Source organism: Callospermophilus lateralis, chromosome 5 (assembly GCF_048772815.1).
Source record: "Callospermophilus lateralis isolate mCalLat2 chromosome 5, mCalLat2.hap1, whole genome shotgun sequence".
NCBI classification, from domain to species: domain Eukaryota; kingdom Metazoa; phylum Chordata; class Mammalia; order Rodentia; family Sciuridae; genus Callospermophilus; species Callospermophilus lateralis.
The window spans coordinates 92845162-92872124 of record NC_135309.1 but is presented as its reverse complement, the minus strand read 5'-3'; the positions used below and the strand labels follow the sequence as shown (position 1 = coordinate 92872124).

At 32.9% G+C, this 26963-nt stretch overlaps 1 pseudogene; it reads left to right on the top strand.

The window, feature by feature from the left end:
* Positions 1-20671: 20671 nt before the first annotated feature.
* LOC143399321 (ribosome biogenesis protein NSA2 homolog pseudogene) lies at positions 20672-21431 on the top strand (annotated as a pseudogene).
* Positions 21432-26963: the final 5532 nt, after the last annotated feature.

The following is a 26963-nucleotide window of genomic DNA, read 5'->3' as shown; positions in this document are numbered from 1 at the left end:
CATTATTTTAATCTGCACAAATAATTTGAATATTTTTAGGCTGTGACAAAACAAAAACTGGAACATTATTTTTGGTCAAAAGTCTAGTATATCATGTATGCTCACATAGCGTAGTGTTATATTTATACTTTGGATTTGAAGTTGACATGAGAATCATTATTTACTTTTAAAAAGATATTTTTAGTCATAGATGGATACAATAACCTTTGTTTTATTTTATTTTTTAATGTGGTGCTGAGGCTTGAACCCAGTACCTCACAAGTGCTAGGTAAATCTATACCACTGAGCTACAACCCCAGCCCCATTTACTTTTGATGTTACTTAAATCTACTCATCAGATTGAGCATATACAAACTAAATTAAACTGATCCTATGGAAATGAAAACTTTATACCATTGTATATTTTTGTCCATTTAATCTTTCATCCAATATTTATTTATTTGAGCCAGATACTTTAGATACTCAGATGAGTAAGAACTGTATATTAGTCTTAAGGATTCACCATGTAGTGGTGAAAAGAGCAGTGGTAGGTACCCAAACATCAAATCTGGAGCCTGTGTTAGAACATTAACACCAAACCTTCCCTTTAAATTCCTATTCAGATGTTGGCTGTCAGAGACAGATCTTCCTAATTTCTTTGGGGGATAAACTTTCCCACAAGTTCCTTTATATTTTTAAGGCCTCTGCCACTTTTCAATGTCTAGTTTATTAATTGTTACTACTAAATTAATCATTGTTTTAAGAGACATATTTTTTAAAAAAAATCCAGAGGGAAACTTTATTAACAGAGATATTTTCTCTTTAAAATGTTGCTAGGGGCTAGGGTAGTGGTTCATTGGCAGAGTGCTCACCTAGCATGCATGAGGCACTGGGTTCAAACCTCAGCACCACATAAAAATAAAAAATAAAGATATTGTGTCCACCTAAAACTAAAAAAATAAATATTTTTTTAAAAGTTGGTAAGATTTATTTCTTTTATATTTTAAAATTATTATTTTAAGGAAAAGTTGATATTACAATAAAGGTCATAATTAAAATTAATTTAATACAATTTCACTTGACTGAGGTTTGTGTAATATCAGCTTAATTAGGAATTCTTTTTATTTTAAAATATAAAACCTAATTATCCCAAATAAATCTATTCATCATGCTGAATAGGATACTGAATATAGTTTTCTACAGTGCTTACTCTAACTTAGATGGGTCAATACAGACTGTGGATTGATATAAATGAAATTATTCCACAGGCTTCAATAATTTCAACTTTGGAAATAATAGGCAAAAAATAAAGTTCATAATTCTTTTTTTGAATGACTACATGGGAGCTGAATCAGGATTCAGGAAATATCCTGGACTCAATTTTAAGTGACTTTGGAATCCCTTGGCCCTGATTACTTCATCATAGAGTGAGATGTGTGGATACAATTCAATTTAACAAATTTGTTTGTACTTCCTATATCCTGGTGAAGAGAGGAACACAATGATTGAAAAGTATATTAGGGATGATTCTTGTCCTCCATCTAGTTTCATTTTAAAAGAATGGCCAAAATTTCTGTCTGTAACCATGAGGAAATAGACAGTATAAACCCCGATGAATACCATATGAATATTCTATGAATTCATTCACTCATTGATTCTCCAAATATATATGATTTTCTGTGTGACAGGCACCCCACTAAGTGCTGGGGTATAATGTCAAAATAATGTATGGTAAGTGGCAGACTAACTCAGAGGAGAGTAAATACCTCCAGCATGTAATGATCAGGGAAGTCAGCACAGTGTACACTTGCTGCACCTTGAAGCACCAGGAGGGAGCTGTTGTATAGAAATGAATTTGGAACTAAAGCCAATGAGTGCAAGTTTGAGACTGAGGAAATAACACAGTGGAATATTATAGAATTTGAACAGAAACAAATAAAGGATCTGGATAAATCTATTTTCCTAAGTACTGGTATTAAATTTTGTGTAAGTTTGAATAAAAGAAGTCTTATAGAATGCTTATTTTAAACAATATCTCAGATTAGTAAATCAGTGTGTAAAATTTTTCAATAAAATTATGCTATTAATTTTAAGGAAAAGTTATTAACATCTGTCAAACATAATTAAATAGAAAAAAATGGGTATACTGAATTCAGTAATCTAAAATCTAGATTAGTTGTAATATATCACTCATTATAGCTGAAATATTTATTTTAAGTGCTTAAGTTTTAAAGATATTAAAGGAATAAAAGTCTTCTACATTAAGACACTTTTATACCTTTTCTGATGCTCCCTACTCCATTCTGTAAATCCTCGAAGCAGTCTGCATAAGGATTTTTATTATTTCTACAGTGCTGATCTTTTGTTTTTATCTTCTAGTAAGAAACAAATAATTTCAATCTTTGAAACCTAACAACTGCTCACATTTCTTTTTCTAACCTCAACTATCATGTAATAAGCAATACAACCTATGATACAATGTTTACATCCTAATGTTCTCAGGTTTTAGCACATCATTTTCCCTAGCAGATGTATAAATTTTTGTGACTCTATGATGTGAGAACATGCCAAGCCAATGCAATTGGAATTAATTTCTCTTGGCTTATATATGCATGATTAGAACGCTGATTTTTAAATTTTGAGGAAGTCAATATACATATATCTGAAATAAAAATGAAAGACAGGGGAAGAAAAAAATTAAAGGAGAGAAAGAATTGTTGGAAATGAAATAATAAATATTGACAAAAGTATTTTAAAGTTTCCAGAATACAAATTTTTTTAGTTAAGAGAGCATGTTTAAAACTTCAAAAACTTCCATATTGGTAGCAAATAAGACTTTATACAGAGCTCAAATTATATTTGCAATGAAATTAACTTGTTAAAAATGATCAATATTTTTCTATTTAAATTTTGTATTAAAGCTTTTTTTCATAATTAAAATGTTGTGGGGGGATTACATAAAAGAAATTCAACTCGAACAAAAAGCATTTGAAACCATTTGGTGCAGTGGAGAGACTGTGAAAATTAGCAATGGAAAATTAGTAGGAAAGAAAGGAAAAAGCCATAATTCTGGTCCAAGAAAACAACAAAGCAATGTTTGAATTTCATTCTCTAAGACAATAATCTCCCCAAAATGATTTGTGAAAATGATAAACTGTTGAAGAGGAAAATATAAGAGTTTTAAAAAATGCAAAAATCATGTAATAAACAAATATAACTTAAAATATAGTTTATGCATTTAGTAACTACACATATATAATTACAGATATGGGTGTCCACTTGATAGCTTTTTTCCTAACCAGAATTTCATGTTTGAAGGTTCTGGAGATCATTGTACAAGCACAGGAGGTTTGGTAATTAAAGCCTCTTGACCAAAGGCATAACAGGATTGGGCAGTAATTTTAAACACTATTTAAGTATCTGCGTGTAAACTGTCCCAGATATCACTACCTCTAAGAATTATAACGACTCGGTATTTAGAAGTCTTCTCTGTTCTCACCACATCCAGACTGTCACATTCTCTTGCCTCTATTGCTGCTAAAGAATGATTTTGAGTTTGAGATCATTTAAAAGGATAAATAATTTGGATATTATTTCATGTGAATAAAGTATCAAGAACAGACCTTTTCACCCTTATGCAGTCATTGGGATTCAGGTTCTGACAACTACAGATGATAACCAGGCATTAATTTGTGGATCACACCACCATCAAAATACATTGCACCTCTTTCTAGATAGCAAAAGGAGCTGGCAGTGTTCTTTAGCTTTGTAGGAATTTATTCAGTTTTGGGGGGAGAAACTTTCAGTCTGTTCCAGTTCACCATTAGGAATAAACTATTTTCAGTGTGTGTGTGGGTATATGAGTGTGTGGCGGGGGCGCAGTATATGAAAGATTGTTTGTGTGTGTGTGTGTGTGTGTGTATGTGTGTGTGTGTGTGTGTGTGTGTGTGTGTGTGAGAGAGAGAGAGAGAGAGAGAGAGAGAGAGAGAGAGAGAGAGAGGTGAGAATAAATTAAAGTTATTCTGGCAAAGAAAAGTGAGACATTAAGAGCCCAGTATTTAATCTTGACAGCAAGTTTGAGAAAGCCTTTAAATATCAGGAAACAAGCATGGTAAACATGAATAGTAACTGGCTTTTTTTTTCATGTTGCTAAAAAGGGATGAACACAAATATAAAGATTATATGTCAAAGATTTATTTTATCTTTTAGGTGCTGACCCCAGTTAAGAACAATAATACTGTTAGAATTTTTCATGGAATTAAAAATCTAAAACATGAATGCTTCACTACTTAAGTTTAAAAACATAACATTACTTGTAAAAATTTAGAAATTGTATTTTAAAAATAAGCTTAAAAGTGTTATATAAAACAAATGCGATAAAAAGAGATCTCATATATTTTGGAAATATGGTTCTAAATTTATGAATCTGTGCTGGCCAATACAGTAATCACTAGCCAAAGATAATTAATAAAATAATTAAATTTATATTTAAAATTAAGTAAAATTAAAAATGTAGTGATTCAGCAGCTCCAACTACATTTCCAGTGTGGCCAGGTGCCACTGTTTTAGACAGCTGCAGCATGTCACAGCACTGATGCTAACCAACTTTCATATCTAAAATAAGTCTGAAAACTATTTGAAAAATTATGATAATAAAACACTTAAGATATTATTATCTATATTTACATTTCTCTGTAGTTTATATAAACAATGATGACTATTTCAATATTCAAAATAGATTACTACAATTTCTTTTTAGTTTAAGGATGCTGGAAATAAAACCACTTTGTTAGGGATTTTACATATCAAAATGGAGCTGTAGATAGTAACAAGTTATTATCATCCATGTGATTAATTCACAATGCATACCACTTGCAATAATGGGATTGCTACAATGGTCTGTTATCATTCCTTCAATTAAACATGGAAATAATACATTTCACAAGTATCAAAATTAATATTCATTTGGCAATCTATCAAATTAGCTCATAATCATTGTGAATTTCTCAATTAGAACTGTAAACCCTTGCCTTATTTAGAATAAAATTAACAGAATTTTTCAAACAAAACTGCGGAGTGGATCTTTTAAAACACATCTGTTCTAAGTTTGATAAGTAATCATTATAATTAGTGCTTTTGGTGAAGATTTTATTAAAGGAGTTCAGTTTATTTCTTATTAAGAAATCTATATAAAGTAGGTATATGCATATTAAGCCAAGTTTAAACATGTGAAATCTAAGATAAGATCAAAAGATAAGAGGATTTTACTAGGAAAGTACATATTCAATAGTTTAATCCCAGAGAACTTTAAGTATAGTTTAATCCAATTTTTATAGATGTGCATGTGTGAGTTAATTTTATAATTCAAAACAAGAGCCCAATTTTTCAGAGTAGCAAAACAAGAATGAAACCTCTTTTCTTTCTGCACCATTGTTGAAGATGCTGAAGAAAGGTGACTTTAGCTTAGCAAAGGAAGATGAAATCCAGTGCCTCATCTTATCATTATCCATTCAAATATGGAACATGGTAACTTTCAAGGTTACACATAATTCATATCTGACATTCATGAGTATAGGAATAAATGTCCAGTAAAATGCACATAAATCATTATAAAATAACCCCTTTACACATTAACAATTAGCACGGTAGTCAAAATGAAAACGATAAATCCAAACTCTTGACTTAGCATAAAAGGCCTTGAACAATCTGGCTCCAACCTAAATTGTATTGCTTACATCAATGAACAAATCTTTGCTTTACTAAGTAAAGTTTCAATCTAACAAGCATTTATTGCAGTTGTCTACCATATATCTAGACATATTACAGACAGTTAGGATGGCCCAAGAAAGAAAGCATGTTAGTATCTTCAAGGGATTGAATATAATATGGAGAAAAAAAAATGTTTCTCACTTCCTGGAGCACGATAACTTTTAAAAGAGAAAATAAACAATTGAAAGATTTAACAGGGGCTGTCACTAACATCCTTACTATACTAAACATGAGACAAAGTTAGCCCAGGCATAAAAAAGAGCAGTACATTGTTTGAATTTTAAAAAACGAATAGGTGTTAACTGGGATTAGATTTCTGAGATGGGTGTTTCAGACAGGTCAGCTCAAGTCTCTCTGAGAATTTAGAGCCATTTAATTAATTGTCTCTTCCATATTTCTATGATGATCCAGTTTTTTCAAACTTTAACTATAATTTACCAGGCAACCTCCCATCTTTTTGAAACCTGCATCTTCCCCTATTACCTAAGCAAGTTAGCCATCTAGGCTTATCTTTTCCTCCTTTTCCCACACACAGTACTTCCCTTCAGCTACCAAATACTTCCAGTTCAACCTCCTAAGGAGCTTTGAAATCCTTTCTTTTATCCCCATCCTCACTTTCACTAATGACGCTTAGGCCCCTGTTATTATTCACTTGGGTTATTGCAGTTACTTGCAATAAGTCCCTCTTACTTCAATGATCTCTCTTCTCCATCCCATGAAAGAATGAAAATTTGAAAGATAGATATGAGCCTGTCACCCTCTTGCTTTGAAACCTTTTGCTAGCCCTTCATTGACCAGAACAACATGAACCCTGCTAATCTCTCTACCTCATCACAGGAGCCCCTACATTGTCTAAGGAAGCAACATCTTAAAGTTTCTCTGACTCATAAAGTTCTCTTTACCTCTGGATTTTCTACATTTGTTATTTGTTTGGCCTGAAATGCCATGATTACCTCTTTTTCTTTGATGAAAATTCCTGCTCAACCCTCTAGATTCAACTTAAATGCATCTGCACCAGTAAAAATCCCAAACTCTGAAAACCTAGGGAAGATGGCCTTCTCCTGTGTTCCTTTAGTTTCTTGTACTTCCTTTTGGCACAGCACTGACTCCATGTTTTAAATTACTAAAAGCAATGAAGCAAGATATATGTTGTTCTCAGCTCTATTTTTAGTGCTTGCCACATGAAGGAAACTTGATAACTATGAAACTGAAATTTTGATTTCTGGGACACATAACATTTATAACATGAAGTGATCAGTATAATAGATTACATTTGAGGACTTTCTCAGTTTTAAATTTCTCCAGTTCTGTGATACATAATTGATAATTTAAATTCACAAAATCATATAGTCAGAGCTATGGTTTTATCATTCATTTTTTCTTTGATACTTTAGTCTATGACCCTCCTGAGGTCAGTGTCTCTTTCTTATTCCTCACCTTATTTCCAGTTCCTGCCACCCAGAGATACTCATTCTTTATCAAATGGATAAATATTGAATGTATGAAGTTGGAGTATGGTATTTCCAAAAACCTATCATTTTAATTTTCTCAAAATTACAATTACTTTTAAAAGAAAGCTACATTGCACTGTAAAATTCTAGGTTCCAGTACATTTTATTTTTAATAAGTTTTTAATAAATAATTTTGTGATATGGGACAAGTGAAATTCTCACCAACTTTTTCTTTCCCCAGACTTCTCAACTGCAGAACATCTCCATAACTAAGAAGACAACTTCTGTGTTTATCAAGCACATGTTTTACCTTTTCCTTTAAACAGAAAGAAAATTCGATAACTAGTCAACAAGTCATAGGTAAAATTGTGATGAGCCCTCACTTGCCTTCCAACTCAACTCCTTCTCATTCGATAGAATAAATAATCTCTGCAGAAAAACTCAGAAAGAGAAGAGATACATTGGAATGATAAAGACCCATACCTCCACATATCCACAGTAACTTTTGTGCATGGGAGAAACAGAATCGCTTTGGAGAATATATGAAATGATCTCTTAATTGGGTGTTATCAGAGGTTAGGTCACTGAATGAAAGCTGGGGCTTGGTTAGATCAGGAGATAAAAAAAAAAGAATTGAGGTTAAGACAAATATCAGTTGGATTGGAAGGGAGGAGGTAAGAATGTGAGAAAAAATTATTATTTTTGTACTGCTGATTGTGTAACTCTCATGTGGAAGTTGCTAAGGTGCATAGATGTTTATATACAAACATAATCAACCATATTTAGCTACAGGACACAACTTTTTGAGTACTAAATAGTATTTGTATGGTTTTGGCTATACTAAGTACTTATGTTCTACTAAAAGAAAATATAAGTGATATAAGGCTATAGATCAAAAGTATTCCAGAAACTAAAAATCATTTATCTTCCCAGACAATTCACTGTATATCAACACTCTCACTGTATATCTAAAAGGAGTCCTAAATACATCTGTTTTGGCTCTCCTACCAACTGGCAAAGGCACTAGAGAGAATCACATAACTTCCTTAGATCTCATATGTAAAATGAGGCACTTCATTATTTCACTTATAAAGTTCTATATGCATGCACCTAATAAATTTATCATGCCCATAGAACATGATGTGCTCATGATAGAGATGAGAAATCAACCTCATGCATCCTGACATGTTTATAGTATCAACATTTAAGTACTTGTATGTAGATTTATTTTTCTTGTAGCAACAGTACACATGCTTTTAAAGTAAAGAGGTTTCTGTGTTTCCTAGTAAAGTCAGCTGGTTAAAGTAAAATTAATGAACTGGTAGTTGTATCTAGGGTAAAATTAATGTAACTACAAAAATGTAAGAGGTTGTTCACATCTCTCTCTCTTGGTGAAACATCAATTTTCAGACAGACCTATTGAGAAGTTTGAATCTTTTTTTCCGCTTACATAGTGTTTAGGACTACTGACTGACTGGGAAAATTATTCAATAGATTAATGAGGAAGATAAATTACTTATGTCCTGTAAAAACTTGTTTTAATTCTTTCCCTTTCAAATTCTCAAAACTGTATTTCAAATGTGTAATATGTAAAAAGAAACTTTCAAGATTTTCATTGTTTAGCTTATAAATCAAATCCTAACATTACATCCAGTGACCTATTGACTCATAAAACTGTATTTACCTGTTATTGTCTCTTGTTTATCCTTGATAGCTTTCTGCATTAGGGATGGGTCCGTGCCCACTTGTATTGATAAAAGAGTTTTTCTTGGGTGACTCAGTTATCGTTTCTGTATTGGATTCTAAGATTCCAAATGGCTAAATATAATATGAATTCTTAAATGGTATTTTGGGAAAACAAAGGCATTACTTTATTACAGTAAGTATGCATGTTGATTCTAAGAAGCACCCAAATTTAAAATACACAGAAACATAGGAGAAATAACTGTGAATTGTATGTGTGTGTATACACCCTCAGTCTTACTCCTTGCAGATTTAGAAATTGATACTTAAAGTAACTGACCTGGGGAAGATAGCACAAGAGAATGGATTAAGAGAAAGAAAAACTTGGTTTCTAGATTTTTAATCCTAGCCACTTTTTCCTAAGCTATATAATTTTGGCAATTTAGCTAATTTAGTTTAGTAGTTTCCTCATTTCTAAATTGGGTATATTAATAATATTCCATGTAGGGTTGATATGAAATAACATATATGAAATACTAGAATAAAAGCATGTGATGTTACTGCATATGTAAGTATTTTAAATGGGACCTTCTCTCTTCCAGTTGCAGCTGAAGCCTTTGTGTCATTGCTCCAGCCTTACAAAGAAAACATCTGGATCATTTGCTATGGAAGTGCTCTAGTTCCTTGGATGAGCTGACTCCTCAATTCCAAACTATGAAGAGGCAAAGAGCCCCATAATAAGCATTGGACATTATCAGGAGAGTTCTGTCAAGGAACTGTCAGTTTGAAATAACTCCCAACCTCAGAAGCTATAGCAGAGGTCAGATATCCTCCTCCTCACTTTGGAACTTTCAATCCGTGGAGTCTATGGTGATCAGATCCTGGAGCTGATCTCATGCTTTAACATACATATATGTGAGAAGTGTGCAGACTCATCTGTGGGAAGGAGTTTTGGGGGGATGCTGAGGGAAAACAAGTAGCTTCAGAAACTTTCTGTGTTTCCATTTGAGATAAGGATAGGGACACATGAGTGTTTTTCCTAAACCAGAAGTGCAAAACCAGAACAGAGTGGTCTGGGTGGCATTGGGCACTAGCTATGTTTTACAAGGAAAGAGAGAATGTGCCTGTTTCTCATGGGCCATAGTAAAGTAGGTGAGAGGCTCAGAACCAGTTCAAGTCCTCTACAAGAAGATTGCCTGGAGAGGCAAGGTGATGTCCCCAGCCCCACGAAGAGAGAAGGAACACAAGTGACAGGCTGAAACAAAGCACATTGTTTCAAGACTCATGAGAGCACTGGAGAAGCTTTCCAGCCACAGTCCAAGAAAAGGAAGCAGCTCTAATCACGAAACTCAGAAGAATCTGCTAGAAACATTGGTCATTGACAGAGGTAACAGGTGCTCTATTGTTATCTCTCCTCTTTCATGAACTTCTCCCCCACCACCTCAGCCTAATGCCTCTCACCTCTGAAGGTGGGTCCCTTGATTGTGTGTGAAGGGGGATCAATATGGCCACCTTACAGGGATAAAGGGGAGGCTAACCATACCCTCCATTCTTGCCTCAGACCTGCAAGCTCAAAGGGCCCAAAGGGGTGAGGGACACAGAATATATTTTTTTAATTTAACTGACAAATAGTGTATACATTCAAGGTGTACAACATGTTAACTCACTATGCATATACACTGTGTACTGATTACAGCAAGCAAATTAAAGAACACATCTCTCATGACTCATAATTACACTCTGTGTGTGTATACACTTAAAATCTGCTCTTATGAAATTGCATATAAACAGTACAGAATTATTAACCACAGCCACCATGTTGTATATTAGTCCTCACTTAGCTGCCATTTCATTTTACACAGTCTGTTACACACCAGGTTCTTTTTTTTTAATTTTTTTTATTAATTTTTATTGTTGGTTGTTCAAAACATTACATAGTTCTTGATATATCATATTTCACATTTTGATTCAAGTGGGATATGAACTCCCATTTTTACCCCGTATACAGATTGCAGAATCACATCAGTTACACATCCATTGATTTACATATTGCCATAACTCACCAGGTTCTGAAAGCAATATTTGTCTTTATTCTCTCATGGGGTGGGGCGGGGGACCAGGTATTGGGGATTGAACTTGGGGCCACTCACCCACTGAGCTACATCCCCAAACTATTTTGTATTTTATTTTGAGACAGGATCTCACTGAGTTGCTTAGTGCCTCACTGTTTCTGAAGCCATCTTTGAATTTGCAATCCTCCTGCCTCAACTTCCTGAGCTGCTGGGATTAGAGGCACATACCACTGCACCAGCTTGTCTTTATTCTTTTAAGAATTCATATAACTTATATTACAGTACATGATTATAATTGTTCTATTATTAGTTATTTTGTTAATCTCTTACTATGCCTAATTTTTGTTATAGATGTATATGTATAGAAAAAAAATTATATATAGGTTTCCGGCATCCTCAGGGTATTCCCTGTAGGAGGGGGTGAGGATTACTATATAATAAATTTCTACGAAAATATGAAAGTTTATATCTTTTGAAAAAGCATTTTCCCATTTTCACCATTCTAAAAAACTGGCCACCACTATTCCACTTAAAAATTTTGATAATCACCCTGGTCTAAACCTATGCTAGTCAATATAATAGCTACCAGCCACACCAAATTATTTAAATTTAAATTCAAAATAACTAAAGTTGAATAAGATTAAAAATCTAGTTCATTAGTCACACTAGCCAGATTTCTAGTGCCCCAAAAAGTATTGAACATTAATTTCAACAGCTACATTATTGAACAGTGCAGATATAAAGACATTCTATTACACAGCACTGGTTCTCAATGTACTAAAAACTGAACTGAGAGTTTGTTTCTTCATTATTAAAAGTGACCAAAGTATTTTTGTTATTGCCTGAGCATGAATGGATAGATAGCATAATTTCATGGAATAAAATTAAATGGTCAGAAAAAAAGAATATTTTATTTTATTTCACTTAATGAGCCTATTACTCTTCAGTGTACTCATATCTATGACCAACTTAAAAGCATTGACCATTACTAGGAATAACAAAGACAAAGTTTACTGCCTATGCATCTATCCACCTCCATACCCATTTTTTTTTCTCTTTCAGAAAATTTCTGATATAGTAAGGGAAGAATACCAAAAAACTAATAAAGGCATTTAAAACAAATAATAACATTTGTAATACTTTAAATATTTGGTTTAGTTTTTTTAAATGAAGTTTAAAATAAAATTGCTACTAAAGTGTTGTAAATATTAGAAAACATGTTTCCATAGGGCTGAGATTATTTACAAATCTACTATTTCAAATTTTTGTGAATTTGATTTCAATCTTAAGTGCTATAATAATCACTAACATGAATAATTTCAATTCTTAAAAATATTCTTAGACCCTATGTGTTGTCAAAATCAGTTTTCTTCTTAGGCATGTGCAAAAACTAGAACAGAAGGCAATTAGATTTAGTCCACTTACAAACCTATTTGTTCTCTTTTTATCCATGATTTTCCAAAGATTTAATGTGACATATTAAAAACATAAAATTATATGAAATACTTCATCATAAACACCAACCTACAAAAAAGAAAGTTCTTAGCACATTACTCCACAGGGAAATAAGTGTAAGCTTTCTGCTGAAAACATATGGCAAGACTACAAATAGTGCTTTTGCAGGTGTTTTAAATGGGAATAATGTAGCTTGTAAATCTTCTGGAAACGATAGCATGGTTGTGCGAGAAATGCTAGAGCACTTAAGGTCCAACATCCCACCCCTTCACCTCGACAGATGTGAAAATTGAGGTCCATTGTCGCTTTCCTTGGGTGGCAGTGTAACACAAGAGTTAAGAATGTGGGATTAGAATCAGGGAAACTAAATCCATGCACAACCCTGGCGGGTATTTGCTGGGAAAAAAAAAAATAGGCTTATTGCCTAATATTTCTAAGGTTTCAAATTCTTCCCATGCTTACCTAGAATCATAATATAATATGAACCTCTGAAATTTCTGATGAGAAAAACCTTACGTAAAACATAAAGTTCACCGTAGCAATTATTGTTCTTCTTCATCATTTGATGCTTTGAATTTCTGTATGACAGTGTGCTTAAGGTCATATGGCAAAATGAATGAAGTCATGAGCTGTTCACCTTCTTCTGCGTGATCTTCACTCAGGGATGCCGTGTTGCCATATGTTGGCAGCCTGAGGTCAGCCTTGCTACTTTTCCCAGAGCAGATCTTTCATGCTAAGTAAGATTAAAGGAATGTCCATTTTTATCTACATTTGTTTCCACACTCCATTTTTCACACTTCCACACTTTCCCCCAAACCAGAGGAAATTCCACTCTTTTTTTAGTCCCAAGCCCTTCCCATTTAAATTCGAAATTTTTCATGGGAAAACTATTATCTTATGCAAAGGTTTTGCATGCAGGATTTTGTGCATAGAATTAGACTGAAAAAATCATGGGACAAACTAAATATCAAATCAATATGAGCAGAACAGGAAGCTAGAGGAATCTGAGACTGAACCAAATACTGCTTGCTAGGGAGTGTACCTGTGTTGAGGAAATGAGTGGCCAAAGAAGAGCATTAGGGCTGCTCTAGATTTAGCCTAAAATCTATAGTAAGTCCAAGTATGCTTCAAATGACCATCAGGTAGTAGGGTAGAAAGAACAAATATGTGCAATATATGAGGGGATATGACCTGAACAACTACATATAGCATAGAAACAGTGTTCATGGACAGGAAACCTGAGAGCCATACAGTAGTCAATATTAGGACCTTATCATCCATTGGATTGTAGGCAATTAAGGATATAGCTACAGTAAATATCATACTCTAGGAAAGGGGCCCTTTTGCTGAGGCTGTAGAGTTAATGTGTTGCACTATAAGTGAAACATGGGGTCTCATTTCTCCTGTGATCGGGATTGGGGCCCAAGTTCTATAGTTAGAGCTTGTGCCATGGAAGAATCTTGCCCTCGACCTCTCTTCTTGTATCTCAGCAATGAAGTCCCGCTGATTTTCATACCTTGTGGTTTTTAGTTCTAAAGTGGCTCTGCTCTTTAAAATCTAGTTAACACATCTCAAAACCTCAGGTCACAAATATGAATAATGAAAGATTTGTATGTTTTTTTTTGTTCTAATTAGTTATATATGACAATAAAATGCATTTTGACACATCATACATATATGAAGTATAACTTCGCATTCTTCTGGTTGTACATGATGTAGAATCACACTGGTTGTGCGATCATAAATGTACATAAAGCAATAATGTCTGAATTGTTCTACTATCCTTCCTACCCTCGTATTTTCCCTTCACTCCCATCTGCCTAATACAAAAAACCTCTATTTAAGTATCAATTGTATCAAATTGCCATTCTTCTGGGGTCAGGGAATATATCAATCAAGTATGGCCTTTCTCCCATCCTAACTATTTTTGTATTCTGGGAACTCTGTAGTAGCAAATTGTTACCAGAGGAGGTAAATGACATAATCCTGAAATATCACTGTCTACTTGGCCTCTCATATGATAAACATTCTTCTCTTTGTCCTTGGTCTAAAGTCTACCCTCATACTGCAGGGTCTCTTGGACAATGTTTTGTACTCTAGCTTCATACTTTTGTACTCCAGCTGCCTTCCCAATGTCAGTGGTGTCGTCTATTTAGAGTCAAGAAAAGTGTGTAAGTTTGCTTGGATAATATCAGAATCAGTGGCTTAAAAGAACATTTTTCTCACAATTCTGTAAGTTAGAGATCTGATATAAAAGTGTCATCAGGGTGGGTTTCCTCTGAGTATTCTTAGCTTGGCTGGATATGGCCATCTTCTCCCTATGCCTTCACAAGGTCTTTTCTCTGTACATCGGTGTTCAAATTTTCTCTTTCTGTATACTCCAGTCAAATTGGATTGGGGAGCCCAACTTACTTACTTCATTTTAACGCAAATACCTCTTTAAAGACCCTGTCCCTAAATATAATTTTGGGGGGTTTAGGATATCAATATGTGAATTGGGAGGACACTATGGAGTACCTACAAGTACTGTGGAAATCAGAAGACACTGAACTTCTCTCTCATACATCACATGAATTAAACTCCAGAGTGCTAGAGGTATGACCTCTTTGATTAGATGCTCTCTGCTGGCATTTATTCTTTTCTTGAAACCCTGATATGTCCGTATTTTACATAAAATTGTAGTTTTGTGTAAGGTTTTTGAGTTCTCTAGATCCTAATTACAGGATTTTTTTTCTTGAAACTAAAAAACCAAAACTTAATCTCATTTTTCCCCCCTATAGGAGACATTGTCCATGTCTGGAGACATTTTTGGTCCTGTAATATTGTACCTATAATAAATTGTCCCAGAAAGCCTCATACAAATTCAGGAAGGAAGAAAGAATATAATTTCCATTCTCATAGTTTATGTCCAGTTTGCTGTTACTTTTGATAAATACACACACACACACACACACACACACACACACACATTCATTCATTCTATGTCTGACCAATAAGAAAGGTACTATTTGCAACTAGTTAGAAAAGACCAGGGATGCCACAAACATTCCTACAATGCCCAGGACAACTCCCACACAAAATCCTATCCAGCCCCAAATATCAGTAGTGTCCCTCATGGACACCTTAAGATGTGTCTTGACAAGGATATCCTACCCAAAAGTCATCTTAAGGGGTAGGATATCCTTGTCAAGACATTTTTCAAGACAAAAGTCATCTTAAGGGGTAGGATATCCTAGACATGGCATAATATCATTTATCTGATATATTATTCATGAGGTACTAGATGCCATAAAGATTAATGATCAAATAATTAATGCCATAAAGATTAATGGAAAAGCAGCAAGTTTATAGGAAATGTTAGGGAAAATATAATTGTGTGTTTTATATGTGAAAATATATCTCACTATGAGGAGCTACAAAGAGGCAAGTAGGGCACATCATCAGAAAACTTGTGAAGGTATACAGATGAGGAATTAAACAGAGAATATTTATTCTGTAAATTTAGGCTTTCTAATGGACTTTATTGCACTCATATTTGTCAAGAATAAAGGAGAGTAGAGCTTATAAAACAAGATGGGCACCTCAGAAAATATTACAGTGGGGATGAGTGCATCTCCATTCCATATTTATCAGTTTAACAATGCTTATTTGAAAAGGCACCAAAACAACTGGGCTTCAGGGTAAGGCTTTATTATCAACCCTTAAAAGCTCAGCAACACAAAATCTTTTAAGATGCCTATTTTACATGGTTGTGTTATATTCCTTGGTGCTAATTTTATTTATAGATAACTGACATAAAAAGTCTTATGTTTTGGCTTCTTGATATTTTACCTACAGTAACTTTTCCTATAGTCATGTCTCAGATATTCTCTAGGAGACAGATTCACTGTGCACACATCTGAGTCCAGTAGCAGAATTCATTCACATACAATATGCTACATGAAGCTGATTTATTACTAACAAAAGTGGAGAACAGCAACAAGCCTAAGATGCATTGTGAGTCAGCCCCCAAGAAAGCTGCTAGGATCAGATCCATTTCCATTGTGTATACCCATTTGTACAGCTTATGAGGACTCTGACAGGCAGCTCATCCTGGGACATTGGGGTCACAAGACACACTGGGTTAAAGTGTTGAAGGATTTTCTTTTAGGAGAAGGGTAAGGGTCTAGAATATAATAACCTATGCCAACCATCTCCCTCTTATCTTAGGATGATGCATTCCCTGCCCAAAATACATTTATTCTGGATAACTTCAATCAAGAAAGTGAGAAGGCTGGTAGCATGTTGCACTCTGGTAATCCCAGCAGCTCAGGAGGCTGAGGCAGAAGGATCGGAGCATGAGTTCAAAGCCAGCCTCAGAAAAACTGAGGCACTCAGCAACTCAATGAGACCCTGCCTCTAAATAAAATACAAAATAGAGCTGGTGATGTGGCTTCGTGTTTGGGTGCCCCAGAGTTCAATCCTTGGTACCCACTGTATTAAAAAAAAAAAAAAAAAAAAAAAAAAAAGGAGAAAACTGAAAACTGGATGGGTCTAAAGACATTCAAAGAACTGTCTTGAACTCTCTCCCTAGATGACTTAGATTTGTCAGCAACAGCAATTTGCCACACTTGGAAATTCTTCATTTCCTTTTTGTGATCACTTTTACCTTTTCATATTACATAACCTCACTGCAACACATTAAGCTCTCTAAATCATTGACCTTACAATGTTGTCTTTCTCTACTAGTTCCTTTCTGTACTCATCTTACGAAGTTGTACTTATTAGTATTATAATTACTTGATGTAAATATTTTCACCTCCTTTGCTTTTTTCTCCCTTTAATATCTAATTATCTAACAGTGCATATCTTCCCACTGACCATAATTGAAAGAAAACCACCTCAAATTGACTGATCATATTCATGACTTTAATACTGAACATGAAGAACAGACCACCAACAAACCCTGCTAATTCTAACTGCATACATAACAAGAGGTTTCCATTTCTCTCTACCATCATTGTGACTGTCTAATCTAAAATGTCTTCTTCTTTCATATGGATACTGTTTTAGATTTTGAAATTTCTATTCTCCTTCTTTCACCTTCCATTTTGATACCATTATGAAAGCCAGGGCAATTTTTTATTAGTTCAGAGCAATTTTTAATAATAGAGAATATTACATAATTTACTTATTTTCTTCTCTTTACTAACTTCACTATCCCACTCACTGTGGTATTTCATATTTTCTTCTATATTTCAACTCTTGATGATCCCATCTCTTACTTTCTGGCTGATAAGTTTGATACAAGATTCATCAAAAATATAAAAGACCTGTCTTGCTATAAATGTTATATCCATTTCTAATACAATGAAGGAAACCATCCTTTTTTCCCACTTATGCATTGAGTCCCATCTTCTGTTTCCTATATTATTTATCTCTTCTCTTCTGACATCATTATATCTTGCCCCTTATTTAAAAATTATATTAGAAGCCCTATGTGTTACCGAAATTGTCTCATTTTTCTGTTCCCCTTTGAAATAAATATTCCACTTATTCATCTCCTATTGATTGTTCAGTTCTCAGAATCTTTCTGTTTTTTCTATCATTTTGAAATTACAGTGTCAAAATAAAAAGTGTCTTCCATTTTATCAAAAATATTAACATTTCTGCATCCCTATTTTTCTTGATATTTCACAACTATTAGTCATGTTCTCCTTGGCTTCTCTTTCCTCTCTTGGTATCTCTGACATCTTACTATCTTGATTTTCCATGTAGTATTCTGCCTTCTTTGTTTTCTTTCGTATTTATTTTCTAATCAACCTTTACCCAGGAACTCTTTTGTTCTTTTTTCACACTCTTCTTATACCCTCAGGACCATTTAAGTGTCATTACTATGTTGAGGACTAAAACTCCACTCCCAAACTCTCTTGACTTCTAATGAATCCAGTTGTCTACTTAACTTGAATGTCTGGATATCCAATATTAAACTATTCCAAGCAGGTTCCTCATCCGTCCTCCCCTATATTATAAAAACAAAATGAACTCTCCTCTTGTTACTTTAGCCAAAAACCCTGAGGCTATCTTTGATTCCTCACTTCCATTGTTATTCATTCCAAGTCCACAGGCCACCAGCAAACTCTGTTAATTCTAATTCCAAATATATCTAGAAGTTTCCATTTCTCTCCACTATCCTTGTCACTACCTAATCTAAATTACCTTTTTTCTCTCATCTTGGTAGTGTTGTATTCAATGAAATTTCTATTTTCCTTCTTGCCCCCTCTAATTTGATTCCATAATTAAAGCCAGAGCAATTTTTTATTGGTTCAAAAAAATTTTTAATAACAGAAAATATTACATAATTTACCTATAAGTTATTTCTCCTTACTTAAATTAAAAAAAAAATCAAACGCTTACCAGAATAGAAAATACTTGGCCAAATTGTCTCTTCTTTCCCCTATTTAACTTTATTTCGTATCACTCTCCCACTTCCTCACTATGCTGGAAAGAAGTCTCTTTTCTGTTCTAATCTGCCAAGTGGTTTTCTACTTTAGGCTTGACATTTGCTTTAATTCTGGCTAGAGTGTCTTCCTATTCCATTTCCAATGGCTGACTACATTGTTTTTTTCCCAATTTTTGTTAAGGTAGTTTGTTCCGAGAGGCTTCATCTCATTATTCTAGTGTTTTATTGAGCTCTACCATCAATTACTCTAGCATATAATCAAGTTTAGTTTTCCTTGCAAACACTAACACATTCAGCAATTGTATAATTTATGTACATGCTCTTTGCATCTTTATCTATCTGCTAGAAAATAAATTTATGCAACAGGTATGTACTTAACACTTAGAACAGAATTTACTTCAGTTCCAGAAGCATAAACTTCTAACATTTATCAAACCCAGTGGATCACACATGCTAACCAAGCACTCTGTCACTAAACTCCATTCTCAGTCGCTAACTTTAATGTTTTTTCCATATACCTTTTAATTTATCAAAATTAGATTTATCACTTCTGCTCTCTTGAAATTTTACTATGTAACTTATTGAAATTCTCTCAAATTATACCTTTCTGGATTATTATCCATGATAGTGATATTTTGACATATATCTCTACAATTATAAGAATAGAAAGATACATGTTCCATGAATATGTACCATAGATATTTGAAATTTCCATTACTGTATGTTTTTGTTTACTTTTTATTCCCAAATTCCTGTAAAAGTGCTTGATATGTAGAAATTCTTAGTAAATATTCATTAAAATGATGGGTAGACTATTCTGATACAATGCTTCAGCTTATTCTCTTCTCTCCACCTGGAATATCTTCATCTATAAAGATCATGAATAAAGACTATATTCAACTTTTGTGACTAACTCAAATACTACATTCTATGTTACTCTTACCCAGTCTCTCAGCTAGAACTGATCTCTTTATCCCTTGAAAATAAATACTATCTTTGTCTATTTTTCAGAGAAGTTTAAGATTTATATACATTTATAAGAAATATTGCAGGAAAAATCCTATACACCATTCTGTGGTAATTTTTTAAATAATAATAGCATAATACCACAACTAGAAAATTGGTATCAATGAAATACATTGATCTTATTCAGATCTCACCAAATTTTTGTGGATTTGATTCTTCGAAATTATACCCATTTGTAGATTTCCACAATCATCACCATAGTAAAGATACAGAACAGTTCTGTCATAAATATTATTCCTTGTGCTGCTTTTTCATGGCATGGCCATATCTTTCTCTGTACACTTCCTCAATCCTTGGCAAGCACGATCCTGTTCATATCCATATTTTTTTTATTTCAATAATGTAATACAAATGGAATCATATGATAGTTAACTATTTGCAACTGGAATTCTCTTTAGATGCATCAAAGTTTGTATAGTATATCAAGAATAGATCCTTTTATTTTTAAAAATTTTTTTAGTATTTATCAATATTTATTTTTATTTTTTTTATTTTTTATTTGTTTTAATTAGTTACACATGACAGTACAATGACTTTGACATATCATACATTTGTATCAGATGGGATATAATATCTCATTTTTCTGAGTATACAGGTTGCAGAATCACATTGGTCATGCATTCACATATATACACACAGTAATAATAATGTCTGTTTCATTCTACTATCCACGAGAAGGGGGGTGTTGGGGAGATAAGAAGAATAGCTTCTTTTTAGGTGGGTCTTTGATACACAAAAATTGAGAGCGTCTACTCACCCTGGAAACTGCATCCGGCAGCTCTGTGGCTATCACCATGCCACAAAATGAATATATTGAATTACACCAAAAATACTATGGACAGCATTTGATTACCATGAGAAAAATGGAAAGAAGGAAACTTGGGAGACTCAGGAACATTCAAAGAAGGCAAAAAAAAAAAAAAAAATATTGACCTGAAAACTAAGCTCTATCATGATTAGCACCATGCTGAGAAAATACAAATGCAAGATGCATGAAAAGAGAAACACCAAACAACAGAATGATGAAAAAACTCCACAAGGAGCTATACTTGCCTATCTTCTGGACAGAGAGGGACAGACCCAAACAAAAGTTACTTTAAGCCAAAAGAAAAAGAGAAGGTGGGAAAATGAGAAGTTCCCTTCCCAAGGTTCCTGCCCAGAGAGAAACAGAAGTATTAAAAGTGATTCAATCAGAAAAGAGAGAAAAGATATGGAATCAGATGGTTATCAAAGTCTGTTTTGTTGGGGATGGCTTTACAAGAAAACCTTCCAAGTATAAAGCAGTCATATGCCAATGGGCCTACATTTCAAGAAGGCCCATGTAACACATCCTGAATCAAAGCCACCTTTTGCTTACCAATATTTGATGTGAAAAAGAATTCCTTATCCCCACTGTATATAACTTCAGGAGTTATTTCCAAAGGTACAATCATTGAGGTGAATGTGAGTGAGTTGGACCTTGTAAAACAAAGAGGCAAAGTTATTTGGGAAAAATATGTACAGGTTACCAACAGTCCTAAAGAGGTTGAATGTATAAATGCAATCTTGGTTTGACAGCAATTTTACACTTCTTATGAAGACTACAAATCAATGAAGAAAACCACAATTACTGTGATATTTCCGAATATTACCAAACAGCCTTACATACCTGCAGTCATTAAGAGAACTATTTATTAAATTGTAAAAAATTAAAATAAAAAATTTTAAAAATACATATTTTATGTTGTCGAGTACTATCCCATTATATGGATGTACTGTGGTTTGTTTAATCATCAGCACATTGAAGGATGTTTGAGTCATTTTCCATTTTGAGTTCCTATAATTAAAGCTACTATGAATATTTATTGTACAGGTCTTTTTGTGAATATAAGTTGGTATTTCTTTGATAGGTATTGTACTTTCTAATAAAAAAATGTGTTCCTTTTTTATTCTGAAATTTTCTACTTTTTATTTTGCTAAACATGCACCCAAATTTAATCTTGTATTTTCACCAAAAGCTATCTTCATCAATGATTATTAGTCTTGAATTTTTATAATAAAATATGTTCAACTTTGAAATATCAAGTGACTTGACACTTGGCCAAGACACCAAAAACTTGTTATTATTTATAAAACCAATCCTGAGGTTCTTCTGGTGGAAATTTATATTTTTCTTCTGGTATTTATTATTAACATTTCATATGAATAAAATATGTAACTTGTTTATTAATGCCTTCATAATGAACTATTGAGTCAATCAACTTTGGTTCTATTTAAAGAGACAATATTGTGATCATGGGCATTTGATTTTTTCAGACACAAATCAAAATATAAAAACCACAGTCAATCTAATAATTATTTGCTATACATTATAAAGAACATATTGTTTGCTTTGGCATTTTTATTGAACAACTGAATTGTCAATTATTTCCAGACAACAGGAGAGTTACTATTGATTTTGGTATTTTTAAGTTGCTTGTCAATCAAGACTAGATCCTTTATACTGCTTTTTCTTTTTTTTTTTTTTTCAAGAATGTCTGCTGCAATTTTCTAAATGAGACATAATCTTTGCTTTCTAATTAACTGAGAGAATGCATTCATTCCATGTATATCCCTTTACCTCAATATACTTCTATTTTTTCTTTTTTTTAATTTATTCTACTTACTTATACATGAAAGCAGAGTGAATTTATTCTCATTTTTATTACTTCTTAACCAATCTTTCCATGTAACCTTTATTTAACTTTATGAAGTTCATTTTCCATTCTTTCCACTCAGCCAAAATGACATTCCCGAGTTTGACAAACCTAGTGTCCTTATTCCATAATAATAATATTAGTAATAATTATTTTAATAACAACATCTATAATGATGCACCTGACACTATTGGTAACATTGGTTACTAACTCCATGTGAACATTTTTTTTCCCCATCAATGTTATCCAGAATAGTTTCTTGTTAGACTAATTAAGATTCCATCTATGGGAAAGGATTAAGAGTGTGTTCGGTGACTATGCAAAGGGGATCCTAGCAGGAGCCAAGTACCAAAAAGAACAGTAAAGCCAGCAACATTACTGTGTCTCACACATTAGTGAATTTCTAAAATATGTCCTAAATAAATTAATCATCCCTATATAACATCAAGTATTGCTTTTTACTGGCATGGGAGATTCTGACTTTATTCACATTACTCCAAAATAAGCATCACTCCTATCCTCAAAAAAAATTTCACAGAATTAATAAAAAATCCATTAGAAAAAAATAATTTCGGGATAGGCTAAGGTAGATGAGTCAGGTAGGTCAAAGAAATTCAACAGTTACCTTGTTATGTAATCATTTTAAAATCTTTAAGCATGCTTTATTTTGAATATTTGATATAGATTTATCTTGACCTAAACTCTCCTATTTAAATACAGATTGGAGTGAAATATTTTGTTAACATTCTGCATCACACTACCTTCCTTTTCAATAATATCCTTGATATATCTTAGGAAACTAAATTCAGATGACAGGAATAAAATCTCAACTAAAAAAAAAGGCATCTTTACTAAGAAACAATAAAACAAAATAATACTTTTTTTCTTCCCACAGATTGATACAGAACCATTTCCACTATTTTGAAAATGGAAGCCATCAAAATGAGATATTATTCTGTGCAAAAGGAGAAAACACAATCTTGGGTACATACAATGTTCACTTTCATCTAATAGAGTTAATATAAACCTTTGCAGCTGTAATACTGAAAAAAATGAAATTAAAACAATGAAACAATGAGTATAAAGCATTGAAGCTCCTTAAATGACAATGACCCCTTTGGCCATGCCTTTCTCTCCTACCCCCATCTTATTTTTACATATCCCCCAACATAATAAGCCTGCCACCACTAATGTTATAAAGTAGTAATTGTTCCTAATTGGTAGGGAGGCGACAGACCATTCTGGTAATGTTGTGAAACTGTAAGAAAGGAGGAGTGAGAACATTCACAGGCCCAGCAGTAATTATCCACTAATTTGGCCTGTTTGTGTGGGGACAGCTCATTATAGCCCTTAAGAAACCTCAGAATAAAGAGGGAAAGTAGGTAGGAGGCAAGGTTAAATAATTAGTGTTCAGCAGATTTTTTTTAAAGATTTAAAGAATAGGATTAAGGGTGGGAAATGTGACCAGAGTAACAATTAAGAAATGGTAGAACATTCTGAGCCAACTGGGTTTTATGTATTTGTGGGAATAGGGGTATATAAGGAACCTATATTATGATATGAAAAATGACATGTTACTCTTATTACTCTCTTTTAATTATGACCCTGATTATCCCCTTCCATTTTATGGTACCAATCTCATGCTTAACATGAGATTTATTCTCATAAGTTATAAAAAGATATTCAGTTTTTACAAAATAATATGTAAGAAGGTTTTCACATCATATTACATTTAGCATCTGTAATTTTATTTTAGGAGTTAAAAATGTGTACTTATATACCTACATACAGATAACATAGTACAGACTTTGTAAAAAAAAATCATTTAACTATTACTTTGTTAGTAAGTCTGAATTCTTAGATCATATATGTATATACATATATCTATCTATATATCTATCTATCTGTATATATATATATATATATATATATATATTCGCATACATACTAACTCATTTCAAGTGTAAGTACAAGTATGCCTGATCTGTTTTATATGAATATGATATATATGTACACATGTACATGTATTTGGTAAATAATCTATTTGTATAAATTTGTATTTAGTGTTTCAAAGATTTTCTAAGGGCATAATTTTAAAATACTTTTATAAGAAGCAATATTCTCTCAACCAGTTTATGTGCCTGCAATTAATGCTTTTTATCTACCTAACAAAAATGAAATAAAATGATTGAATAACCTTAAGTTATTCAATTAAGTTGCTCTAAAATGATATATATGTGCCTTAAAAATATACTCATTAAAGAACTCTGGATGAAGTTCTAGGATATTATAAAGCCTTTGCTGAGAGGTGAAAATCTACTCTGCTCTATAATATTGAAATAAAATCATGGAACCAATCCAACAGATTTAGGCTGGAATATATTAATGTTGCTAAGGGTATACATTTTATTTATATGTGATTTAGATAATTTAAAACTCTATTGTAATTCAAAATAAATTTCCATAAATCAAAATTGAGATGGAGCTGAGCATCTTGGCACATATTTAGAAACCCAGTGATTCAGAAAGCTGAGGCAGGCAAGTTCTGCTTTAACCTCAGCAATTTAGTGAGATTCTCAGGAACTTAGGAAGACCCTGTCTGAAGAAGAAGAAGAAGAAAAAAAAAAACAAAGAAAGAGGAGGAAGAGGAGGAGGAGAAGAGGAGGAGGAGGAAGAAAGAGAGGTTGAGATTGTGGCTCAGTGGTCAAGTGCTTGCCTAGCAAGCATGAAGCACTGGGTTCGATTCTCAGCACCACATATAAATAAATAAAAATAAAGATCCATTGATAACTAATATATATATATTAGTTATCAAATATATAAAGTTATTATATATATAAAGTTATTTTATATATATGAAAGAAAGAAAGAACCATGGATTTATGTTAGTGGTAAATTTCCCCCACTTACCTCAATCCACAGTACCAAAAAAAAATTTGGAAAATCATTCTTCTACTCATTCACAAGGGAAATTATGGTGCTGATATGAGTAAGTTAGTGCAGAATTACCACCATTTTTTTAAATATTTAAAACACAAGCTGTAAACCCTGCCTATCAATAACTGAGCATTTTCTTCATTTACAAAAAAAATGTGACTGCAATGAATTGATGATTAAATTAATTAATGTCATTTACTTCCTCTCTGAAAACATGTATTGATATCATTCAATGAGTGGCATGTCTCTGGCGACTTAGCAACACCTGAAGCTTGTTACATCAAAAACTGAATAAAAAAGAATTTACTTCTTATTGTCCTCACAAATATTTTTAATATTTTATTAGACTAGTAGTTTTCCAAATTATTTTTCTCAGAATTCCTCTGAAGACTACCAAAAACTTACTGCCATCTTCTCAATTTGCATTCTCTCTTATTCAATACTCTCTTTACAGAAACATCAAAAATATCAAATTGTTTATCTCACTATCTTATGAAAGAATTGTGAGAAAAAAGTGAAGAAAAAGGCATTTCATTAAACATTTTTCTAAAAATTACTTACTGTTATTTCACTCTAATTTGTAAGGACACATTATATTGTAATTGTTCAATCCAGAATCTTAGCAATGTTTTAGAAGTTAATGACTTTACATTCTTCTTGGGGTTTTTTGTTGTTGTTGTTATTGTTGTTGTTTGATGATAATATTTCCTCTGATGTAAATGGTCAGAGATTTATTATGCTTTATCTGATTCATTAGAATTGTCACTGATATTTTTACTGCCCATAAAGTCCCTATCCTCATTGTAACATTTCTTATGCATATGATTGGTGCAATTAATGTATTTTATAATTATAATTCTGTATATCACAAATGATTACTCTGTCATAGATAGCAATGTTCATAAAATATTCTGTGGGCACTGTTAATGTTTTCTAGCATGTCTTGCAGTTGGCCCAGGGTTATGTAACTAGTTTTGATTAATGGGTTGAAAGTACATATGTTAAACTGCACTTCCAGAGAAATTGAGAGAGAGTTGGAATGATTCACCCTGTGTGGATAACCTACATTGAGGGGCCTGGAATTTTAGTGAGTACATGGTGCCATAGCAACATATGGCAACCTAGTTTCTAGTAATATCTTTGAAATACAGTTGTCCTGGAAGGTCAACCAACATGTGATGGACTTTACATAGTGAGAAAAAAAAAAAAACAACTTTGTTTTCTTAAGCCACTGATATTCAATGACGCATGTGTTAAGACTTCAAAGCTTGGAATTACATGATTAATACAGGTCCTAAAGTTTATTCATGTATCAAGACTGTAATTCCCAATTAACATTATATGATCACCCACTGATAGCTTAAATTTCTAAACTTGGAAAAGACATCAAGAAATAAAAGAGAAAACTTTATTTTTTATCTATAATACTTTTTAAATTTAAGTTTTAAGTGTCAGAAATATTGAGGAAACACTT